Below are 12,318 nucleotides of genomic sequence, written 5' to 3' on the forward strand. Positions count from 1 at the left end.
TCAATTATAAGATATACACACATTGATAGATATTAAAATTAAGCACACAGGATAGTACACAATTTTATTAGAATAATATTTATATTCAACATTTGGACTCAGATATATTTCCCAGTTAATCCCATTCACAAATTTGCATAGTAAATGCTGGACAACATTTTCCATAAAGAACACAGAGTATTATCACAGTATTCAGTTTATGACTATCTTCATTCATGTTTAATTACTGGCAATATCTTCCCCCAGGTCTTCTGTGTCAGACATTTGACCATCTTGCAAATTTCAAGCCTTCAAAATTCTCACAGTTTGATCACTACAAAATAATAAATTAAAAATGAACATGTAAAAAAATGGAAAGATAAAGAAATAAATTCTCAGAATTACTTATCATGGAAACATTTTCTGAAAAGGTCTTTAATATATGTAAGTAAAAATATACATTGTCCTAGAAGTATATCAAACAGTTACCCATAATAATTAAATTTAAAATAGCTCCTATTATCAAGGGCTTACTTATTTTTGTTCACCCAACATGTGGGTACTGGGGACCAGTCATTAGACAGTCACATTTTTCTACCATGTCTCTTGTGGCTCTAAAAAGGCAGTGTTGCTTTTCTCTAATTTCCTAATAAATCCAAAGCCAAAAAGAAAGAGTTGCCATGTAATTTTATGTTAAAAAGCATTTCAAATGATATGCGGTCCATTTCAAGGATAAAAGAAGTTTAGTGACTTGTCCAATGTAGCACAGTGGAGCACAGATCCGAGCCTAGAATCTAAGGTTTCTAGTTCTTAATCAATAATCTTCTCTCCTGTAAGAGTTCTCATCACAGGAATAAAAAACACACTTTTTTTTACCTTTATTTGTATCTACATGAGATGATGGATGTTAACTAAATTTATTATGGTAATAATTTCATTATACATGTAAGTCAAATCATTATGTTGTACACCTTAAACTTATACAGTGCTATATGTTAATTATATCTCAGTAAAACTCGGGAAAATAATAATCTCAACAACCCACACAGCACATGTATGTTGAAAACAGTAAGGGGCTATGCTCATTCATCCACCCATTTGTCCATTTCATTTATCCCATTCAACCATCCACTCAACACATTTTCATTGAGAAGTTGCTGTGCTCTAGGCACTATTTTAGGTGCCTGGGATAAACATAAAATAAACAAATAAATTTAAAAAAGAATTTTCTGCCTTTATAGATCATACATTCTAGCAAAAGGAGATGGACAATAAACCACAATAAATAATTAGATTATAAAGTTTATTAGAAAGTAATAAATATTATTGAAAAATAAAAGATCATGGCAAAGGGGAGCAGGAGTATCAGGTCATAGAAGAGATCACAATTTTAAATTGGCAAGATTATTCTTTTTGAGGAAGAAAGAACTTAGAAGAAGATCTGAAAGCAAAGCATTCCAGTCAAAGAGATCAGCCAAGGCAAATGCCCTAAGGCTGGAGTGACCCTGCTCTGTTCAAAGACCAACAGAGAGGAGATTGGTGTTGTCAGAGAAGGATCCCAGCAGAAGGCACTAGAAGGTGACATGAGAGAGAACATATGCTCAGAGGGTCAGGTCCAGTATGGGCTTGTCTCTACAGGAAGTGGGCAATGACTGCAAGCTTTTCAGCAGAGAAGAAACCTGATCTGACTTGTGTTTTAAAAAAAATTACTCTGGCCTCTGTGCTGAGAATAGACCACACATGGACAAGGGACCTTGTTTTGGAGGCTGCTGTAGTCATCCAGGAGCTGATGGTGACTAGGTTCAGTGAGGCAGCAAAAGACATGGTGAGAACTGGTCAGATTCTATATGTAATTTACAGGTACAACACCAACAGAATTTGCTGATGGTTTGGATACGGAGTGTGAAAGAAAAGGAGGAATGAAAGTTTCTGATCTGAGCAACAGAGAAGACAGAGAAGCCATTGACTGAGATGGAGAAGGCTACAGAGTGAGCCTCAGGAAGGTTGGGAGTTCAATTTTTGGCGTATGAAATGTAAGATGATCACCACTACTAGTCGTAACAGAAAAACTTGTGCTAGTTTCTCTCTCCTGTTGTAAACAAGGTGAAAACTTGACAAAATCTATGAAACAACTATTTTCAGACACTGGGCAATGGGTAGTTCAAGCTTGGGATCCCTGAGAAAAGGGAAACAGAGAAGGTAAGCTCTGCGATGGGCTTGGTTCTTGTCCTGGAAGTCCTTTCCAGACTACAGTGGAGGTGGGGGGGGAACCAAACAGAAAAATCACAGAATGGGAGTTGAAGAGATAGTGAGAAACATCTGGGAAGTATGAAGTCATTGGGATTTGTAAGACCAAATAGAGAAGAGGAGAGAGCATGCAGAAACAACTATGGAGCTACAGGAAAAAAATTTTGTAAATACACACAGAGGGCCTCTAATGTCTTTGACAGAAGGCAAAGCTGCACATGAGTGAAGACTATAAGGCCAGACCAAAAACCAATTACTAGTAAGTATAAGTCAAACAACTCCCGGGGTTGACTGAGGGCTGTGAGATGCTCAGGTTCTGAGCAGTAAAGTAGAGAGTATCATCAAACATCCAAGACAGTCAGTAGAAATCCAAGAAGAGCTCGATACAAGTCTCAGAAAGATGAAGCTGAGCCGCAAGCAACTTAACAACAAAAAAAGCCCAACACTCTTTAAAGAAATATAATAAAATCCAGATACTCAAACACAACACTGTAATGTTCAACATTCAATAAAATATTACTTGACAGAAAAAAGGAGGAAAAATGAGACCCATAATCATAAGAAAAATCAATGACAAGAGATCCAGAAATCAGATATGATGGGATTACTTACACAAAGACTTTGAATTATATAGTGCTTCAGTTTTCCCTCCTGTAAAATAGGGATGATAATAATGCTCACCTTCTAGAGTTCTTATGAAGACAAAATGAGTTAATGCCTGAAAGTACTTAAAATAATGCCTGGCAGATACTAAGCCCTAAACACATGTTTGTTAAATAACAAATATGTAGAACTAATTTGAAAATAGCTCTTCTGATTTTGTTGTCTATTTTCCTGATTTGAAGTTATGTGGTAAGTGTGTCTGCATATGATGCACCAGGAGTAAACTGAGGGAAATTTCAGTTCTTCAAAAATAAAACTGGATCATAGAAGAGAGGTACTACAGCATCCTCACACCCCACTGGACAGACTTCAGTGATGCACAATTCTTTTATAGTCTTATCTTGAGTGTCCTACAACTTTGAGGGATATTAAGTTATTTCCAGTAAATTGTCAAGGACACAACAAGATAAAAAAAGTGGTGACTCTTAAGAAAGTAATGTATCTTGGAAATTGCATCAATGAAGCACCAAAAGTAAGCACCTTAGAAAAACACAAAATAAATTTGCTCTGATGTTCTTTAAAGATGAGAGAAAGCAAATCTAAATGAAAAGAGGGACTTGTTGAAAACATCACAAATAAGAGACACCACAAAAATATGACAGAGGCTTCAAAATAAAATTAGGGTTATCATGCACTTAGGATAAAAGAATCAAGAAGGTTCTCAAGTTAATTAAGTAACATAATTGGTTCACAAATGACAGGGAGATTTTCAAGATTGATATTCAGGAGAAATGACATTTTATTTGAAGGAGATAAACACCTCACATTATAGTACATATGCTTTCCTTTCCAAAGTACTTATGTACATATGATGTCATTTTTATGGTCACATCTCTACACCTCCTTCAAGCACATTCTTGTGTCACTTTCTCAGTGAGGCCTTCACTGACCACTCTTACTGTGTAATTCCCCCCGCCCCCCCAAATACTCTCCTCCTTGCTTTATTTTTCTCCATAGCACCTATCACCATCTGACACATTTTACTTATTTTCTTTTCATCTCCTTAGAATAAAACTGGGGTTTGTTTATATTTTGTTCACTTCACTATTCCCAAAATTCTAGGACAGTGCCTGGCACACAGGAAAGTCATCAGGAATGAGCAAATAAACTAATCAATCCAGCCATCCTAAGAGTGAGGAAGCAAATTTTAACACCATGTGTTTTAAAAGTGGGAGAGGTAAAAAGAGGTTTTTTTTTTTTTTTTAATAATTTATTCTAAATATGAAGAATGGTAAGTTTGTTACCTTTCTGGGAAAAAAAAAAACCTTAAAAATTAGTCACCTATGAATGATTAAAAAAATTGAAATCACCAGGGGAGCATCTGGCAGGAGACTTCCCAGTATAGGCAGAGAACTGACACAGGACTAACACTATTATCATGTAAACTGGGGAGCCCGAACTCTGTGCCCACAGTGGACTTCAGAAAATAGAAATAAGACAGTATGAACAGCCATTAGAGTAAATGTAATAAAAGAAGGATTTCACATGTCCTACATTCCCAGATACTGACAACTTAGAGCATTTATTAAATCTGAACACAAGCAACCAATGTAGAGAATGACCACACAGGAAAAACTTACTCAGCTGCAGTAAAAATGTGGGTAGAATTAACACCTATGGCTTTGATGGGGCTATCATGACCTTTCATCTCTCTGACTGGCACAAAGTTATCCATGTTCCAGAGTTTCAAACTGCCCCCTCTGCAGCCACTGAGCAAAACTGGGTGGCCTGGCACCATTCCCAGGGCACAGACCCAATCCTTGTGTATGTTTGGAACTTGCTGAGAGAAAAAAAGAAAAATTATCAGCATAAGAGGAGCCTTCTGAACTGGTTTCATATGAAAACAAGTTACAAAATTTTTACTGACAAAATTCAATATTTGAAACACTGAATTGGCCTGGAAACTATAAAAATAATTTTGTATGCAATCACTCTTAGTGACTTAAAGAAATAAATCTATAATTTGTTCTTCAATTTGCATCACTAGTTAGCATCAGTGTTATCAGTATTAAAGGGCTAGAATATTAAAAATATATAGAATCTAAAAGACCTGGAAAGTACACAGGATTTTTCAAATACCACTTCCTCTACAGAGGAGTTAATATCTCACCTTTCCCTAATGTGTATTTCATGCAAGTTTGAAAACTATAACCTGGTATGTAGTCTCTAAGGATTATTTCAAAATCACTGCCTTAAATTTTGAACAAGAACATAGAAGCCTAAAGCTTTCTGTTGAAGGCTGGAGCTAACCTGTACATTTCAAAATGAGTAGACAATTATAAGCTCAGACATTATGACCACATTTTATGCATAAATATATTTCTATGCATAATATAAACGTTGCATCCAAGAATGTATATCTATAAAAGAAAAGTGTTAGAATGCAATGTATGTATCTGTTGCCAGGTTTTTTCTATTGACACTCATGCTACTTGTTTATTTGCTTTTCATCTGGTTGTCAGCAGGAAAGTGACAGCAACAGCAGAACAAATGCACCCAGACAGATAGAAGGAAATGCTTGAACTCAAGAACAATTTCATCTGTCAATTAATTTCTTCCTCTGGGAATTAGGGAAAGCCACCAATATTTGATTGTACTGACAAAGCACTTCAACCCAACCATTATTCTACAGGAAATGAGAGAAGCACCACTCTTGGAGTTATGAACATGCTCCTGCAGAGGAGGCATCATTTACACTGCTCTGACTTCAGCTGCGCTTAGTATTCTTTGGAATGTGCATATATAAAGCAAAAACAAAACAAAATGAGAAACTGTAACTGCTTTACTCTGAGACTGATTTTAAATAGTAAGCAAATGCATAGGGCAATCCCAGATTTTCCAATTCTTATCAAGGACTATTCACCTCTTATCTAAGAGGTTATCATTAAATGCTGAATGTCACCCTTTTCATAATTAATAACTCTGGTGCATGACAATGAAACACTCTTGAAGAGGAAGCCCTGGCTGATAATCATCCTTAAATGATGAAATTCTACTTAGAGGCTCTTCAGGTTCTTATAGAGAATACTGGTAGCTTTGAAGAACCCAATATATCCCATGTATTACCCGTAGAAGGTCTTTTTGAGCCAGATCCCATTTCTTGATTCTATTGTCTCTGGACCCACTAAATAGTTTATCCCCTTGTATGGTTAGCACTTCAATGCTATCATAATGAGGGGGCTCGAAATTGTGGATGGGACTCACAGTTCCAAGAATCCCTTCAGTTACATCAAACATCTAAATAAAAGCAGAAAGAAAGCAGTCATCCTATTTAAATTACAAATAAGTACCTATATGTGTTCATTCATAGAAAAATATGAGATGTATATAAACCAGACATGATTTGTTTTGTTGTGATATTTTACTAAGTTAACTAAAAAACCCTGCTATGAATGACTCAGAATGAACCTGAGCCTTATTTTCACATTACTTTTGCTTACATATTAGGCTTTTAAAGGCAACAACTTTTTTCATGTATGAGTACACAAATGGTATGTTCAATAATAAAAATACTGTATGTCAATCCAGTTGCAATTCAAATAAGTGATATGATGGTTAATTCAACACTGTTAGGTAGCTCTGTGATCCTGGTGGTCATCTCAAATAACCCAGAGCTGCTATTCAGAAATTTTCACTCCCCTCAGTTGCCCTCATCTCTCTCAGCTGTTGACCTGGTGATGTCCTGCAAAGGCTAGTGTGATCAAAAATACTTTCTGGACCCTCCTTCCAGTTACAAAAGTTTGCTTTTATCCTCAGACATTCTCTTACCCATCCCTTCTTTTCAGCTGCTAAAGTGTACTTACTTCTTTCCAAGGCTCACACCTTTGATCTGACTCTTTTTTGGTCTGATGCATCAGTTGCCACCCCTTCTCTGTTCACACTTTCCCTCTCCACTGAGCCCACCTCTTAAGCATTTAAGCATGCTCAAGTCTATAGAATACAAGACCCTCTCCCCTTAACCATTCTCTTCTCAAGTCACTATCCCATTTCTCATCTCTTAATCAAAGTTCCTTAAAAAGGAGCACTTACATGCTTCCTAGCTCTCTTTATCACTGTATCCTCTTTTATTTCTGTTGGTTCTTGTAGGATTCCCCAAGGCTGAGTCATGTCAACTTCTTGCTCCTTTGGCCATGTCAACTACTCTAACTCCTTGAATACCTGCTTCTATTTCACTGACTCTGAAACACACATTTATAACTTATCTTGAGCCCTGGACTTGCCTTTCAGATGGCATACTGGGCTTCACAAGGAAATCCTCATACTTAACATCTCCAGAATCAAACTGTGCATCTCTCCTCATCTTACCTGCTACTTGCATAAAACCTGAAGACCATAATATGTTCAGTATAAAAGATGGTGATGATGGGACTTAAGGAGCAGTTGGATGACTGAGCCAAGAAATCTTTAAAATCCCTCCCAACCTATCTTCTATGAAAAGTGATCATATATGTATAAATAATAAGACAACAAAATCAGGAACTATGAGTGAGGAAGATCAGGAAAAAAAAGCAAAGGCTAGAAGTGAGAAAAAAGAGAACTGATTAAGAGAAAAGAGTCCTAGGTGTATCCAAATACTTTAAACCTATCATTTAATAGAAGGCTATAATTCAACAACTCTATTTTACACACTTTGATGTAATAATACTTGGAGCCGATGATGATTCAATCTTATCCATTGGAAATCTGATCTACAGTAAGACACATAAAAGGGCCTAGGTGTCCCACTAACTTACCTGATTGAAACCTTTAAAAAAAAAGAAAAATAATTTTCTTTGGAAATAGTTCCTAGCATGCTAAGGCTAAGCCTCAACAAAAATAATCTATATTCTTTGATAAAACTGTTCATTCATTTTCTTCTGATTGAACTCTACCTCTATACAATTCTGTTCAAATTAACATTCAAAAAATGGCCAAACTATGATGGAAGTGTCAGAAGTCCTAAACAAGTTATTCCAAAGTGACTAATGTCATTCAGGTAGTAAACAAAAAGGCATCAAAAGTCCAAAATCTTGCTACATGTTAATTTTAGCTCCACCTAAGTCTAGGTACACTTTAGCCTGTTAAATGCCTGCACATGTTATAGACATATGACTGATGTTATCAGGCCCAATGTGAAATTCAATTAAAACAACTATGTCACTGATAAAACTAGAAAATAACAATATGAAGAAAGTAAGATTATTTTATTACACACATATATTTTCACACATACACATACACATATATGTACACCCATCTTATATACACATGTATACACATATACACGTACACTTATGGGCACTACGTGTGTATACATGTACACCTGGAAATAGGTAGTCCATTTCATTAGTTATTTTAAAGATATGAAGATGACCACAAACATATCTGACTGGTAGAAATTGACACATGATGTCAATTATCAGGGGATGACAGTGAACTTTTGTCTCATAGTCCTGCCTCAGGTCAAGCTGCTGGAATGCAGAGATTTATTTGGCTTTCAGAATATTATCATTTCTTGACAACTCTTTTCTTAGTTACTTTGTTAAGATGAATCTGCTTTTAATCATGTTGCTGAAATCAGGCAGGTTTCAAAGGATCTAACTTTTCAGTAGAAAAGAAAGTGTAAAGATTTTCAAAAGCTGATCTTTTCTGCCTCATGTTATAACTAAGTTTCTTCCTCCACAGTGCTCTGACTACAAGTTTAATATCTTCAAGAATAAACCAAGTCTTCATCTCTTTCCTAATTTTCTTATACAAGCACTCTTTTATTTTTCTACTTTTTATTTTTAAAACAGTACTCAGGACTGTGTTTCTTCTTTCTCTTTCTCTCTCATTTGTTTATATATAAATTAGGTTTATTATACTTTCTCAGTCATGCATTAAAATATTACAAGTTATAACTAGTTATTCTCAAAATTTCTAAAATAAGTTTCCCTTTTATTTACCAATAACAAATTCCTTCTAGGTTGGATTATTATCTGAATTTCCTGAATTGCAGGCTGAACTCACTATCCTGTAATTGCTTGTTCAGTGGCCTTTATCCTCCATTACGAGATGAGTTCTAAGAAGGCGGACCCCACGTTTGTCTGGCTTAGTCTTTATCCCCAGTACCTACCACAGTTTTGGTACAGTGTCTGCCGTAATTGATCTTGACTAAATATTTGTTAACTAATAAATATTCTCTTGCTGCCAAAATTTAAAGAACTAAAACAAACACTCAAATGAAGAATAAAAGCTCATACTTCAATTTATCATTTTTCTCTCTTTACTCACTTCATTTTCTTAATACTTCATCTTTTACATATATTATTTCATATTGACCAAAATCCTATGAGGATTTATGTGCAAAGTTGTAAAGTTTATAAACTGAAAAATCTGAGATATAAGATGCATGATTGATGTTACAAAAAATAATTATTTCAAAGGTACTGATGCAGTTAGGATGAGAATCTTTGTCTCTTCCTAGTAAATAATACAACTTTTAGACATATATTAAGAAAGGCTATTTTCCTTCATATACATTTTCCCCAGCAATGGAGATTAAAGAAAGGAAAATTGTGAGTTTGCTAATGAGGGCAGTAGAGATATTTAGGAGTGTTGTATTCAACAGAAAAGCCTAAGAGTTTATATTAACATCTGGGGTTACAAAAATTAGATTTCACATGAACTAATGATGAATGAAAAAATACAATTGTCGTAGACAAGAAATACATTTTCCTTTAAAATTCTACCTTTTAAGATCCCACATTCTGACCGCATTTACAGAAGCTGCATAGAGGAAGGTGCCAGTTGGGTTTAGTGCAATCTGATTGAGCTGGTATTCCCCAGAAGGAATAGCAACTATCCAGCTGGTACTTACAGAACAAGTGTCTCCAAGAGTAACTTGACCTGAAGACCTTAACAGAGATGAAACAGCAAGATAAGTCACATTTCAGGATAAGTTAGGCTTAGAATTTCTTAAATTCCTAGGAAGTGCTGCAGGCAACAAGATCTGTGTTCTTTGGTCACTGTAAGCACCTTACCTAGCACAGCACTTCACACACACATGACTGGCACTTTTTTTTAAACATTTTTTATTGAGTTATAATAATTTTACAATGTTGTGTCAAATTCCAGTGTAGAGCACAAATTTTCAGTTATACATGAACATATATATATTCATTGTCACGTTTTTTTTTTTTTTTTGCTGTGAGCTACCACAAGATCTTGTATATATTTCCCTGTGCTATACAGTATAATCTTGTTTATCTATTATGCATATGCCTGTCAGTATCTACAAATTTTGAACTCCCAGTCTATCCCTTTCCACCCCCACCCTTGGCAACCACAAGTTTGCATTCTATGTCTATGAGTCTGTTTCTGTTTTGTTTTTATGTTCATTTGTCTTTTCCTTTTTCTTTCTTTTTTTTTTTTTTTTCCTTAGATTGCATGTATAAGAGATCTCATATGGTATTCTTCTTTAGCTTTCTGGCTACTTCACTTAGAATGACATTTTCCACTATAAATTATAAATAAACATTTTGACAGATAAATGAATAAATGAATGAAGAAAACAAGATGACACGGCTTTAAACTCTTAATTCACAAGTCTCTTAAACACTAGGAATTCTGGGTCCTGAGTTAAGGATGACTTCAATATGATTCAGAAAAGATTAGATGACAATGATTCAAAAACTCAACAAATGATGCAGTGCCACAAAGGTAATTCATTTTCCTGCAGTTTCCAGAAGTCCCCCAAGGGGCAAGCCTACCAATATTCCTTTCATACATGAGATTTGCCCTCTTGAGTTAAAGACACTGAGGACTTTTTAAATTATTTTTAGTTTTTGTTTACTTTAACCCAATCATATGTGGATTATTTACTATTGCTTAAACATAACTTACTTCTATTTCCTCAGCTAAATTCTCAATGACAAATGTATTTTTAAATTTGGAAACATTTACTGAGTTAACTTCTAATCTAATCTTTTCAAATTAGATTATAGTGAGTCAACTGGATGACTAAATTTCTAATATAAGATAACAGTGTTCTTTTTCTACAAAATTTCTCTCAAAAGACTTGTATTCAGTACAGTAAATAATTAGTAGTTCTCAAAATGCAAAATAGAATGCAATGATAGTAACCCCTACTCTACAAATTAGTAAAAACTAACCATTTCTATGCTCCCTACTCTTATTTAAACCGACAGAGTTCACCTTAATTTTAATTATGTAAAACAGTTCATCAATCTTACGGCAAAAAGAATAATCTGCTCTACAGTTTAAAGACGTATATGATGAGAAACAGAAAACAAACTGATCCTCCAATTATCCAACACAACATGAAGTTATAAAATATGGGCTAACACCAAGATAACGTTAAGTCCTTAAAAAACAGAAACAACAAAAAAGCTGTCTCAGTTATTCAATATATGCTAATTAAATGTTGCAAGTACTTCTTCACCATCTACAATGCTGATTTCAGCCATTTTCCAAGGAGTGGTATTCATTTGAAGCAAGTAATGTAAATCATTTAACTATATAAGTAATAAATATTATGAAAATTTAATTCATTAGTTATTTGGGAGGGAGGAAATATGAAATGTGTACTTAGTCAGAGATCAAATATGACTTCTCCCTTCCTATTTAATATTGAGCTCTTATATATTATTTTCTCAATAGTTTTTCACCTTACTTTATTGGCATCCTTACTGTAAACACTTTAATGTTCCTTCAAGTAGACAGGTATAGATAAAAAAAATGCATTCACAGACTTACCTTTTCTCATATTTATAAACAAGAACTATTTGCCCCTTATGCTATTTGTCTTTAAGTTGCTTACGTTAGTGTCTGAATGCACTTTGCTGAATCTCTGATATCCTCCAACTTAATATAAGATGTTGACAATGTGAAGAACAAGTTTGTATAATTACAGAGTTTTACAGATACAACATTGTTGGGAACACCCCCACCAGTGACATTATTTCCTGCCAGTCACCAGATTCTGTATTTTAGTCAACTGAAATAAATGCGCAGCCTGAAAGTTAAGAGTTATATTTTATTTGGTGGGAGAACTTGAGCCAGGATGACGGCATCTCTGATTACTCTGAGTGACTGCTCCAAAGCTGTAGGGGAGGAGCTAAGACATAAAGGAGCTTTACAACAAAGGAAAGGTAGTTGGAACAATAAAAAGTTGCTTGTTATCTAAATAAAGCCAGGAATCTCAAGTTAAAGAATTTAGTTCTTTTCTATGTATGGGAGGAAGCAAACATTTGGGCTCACTGAATTCATTCTTTGACAAGCATCTAGCTAACTAGGGCCAGTATCCTGTCCTTTCTTATTCTAAGTCCACTGAGAGGGCACCATTGTGAGTGGTTGCAGAGGCTGGGCTGTAGGCCTGTCCTTGCTGGGGGGTGGTGGCAGCTGCTCATGACTTGGTTTCAGCATTCTTTGCTTACTGATATGGTTACA

At 35.0% G+C, this 12,318-nt stretch overlaps 1 pseudogene; it reads right to left on the reverse strand.

Moving 5' to 3' along the window:
* Positions 1 to 219: 219 nt before the first annotated feature.
* LOC105080075 (kinesin-like protein KIF21A) overlaps positions 220 to 12,318 on the reverse strand; it is a 48,580-nt pseudogene continuing 36,481 nt past the window's right edge.

Source organism: Camelus bactrianus, chromosome 14 (assembly GCF_048773025.1).
Source record: "Camelus bactrianus isolate YW-2024 breed Bactrian camel chromosome 14, ASM4877302v1, whole genome shotgun sequence".
Classification (NCBI taxonomy): Eukaryota; Metazoa; Chordata; class Mammalia; order Artiodactyla; family Camelidae; genus Camelus; species Camelus bactrianus.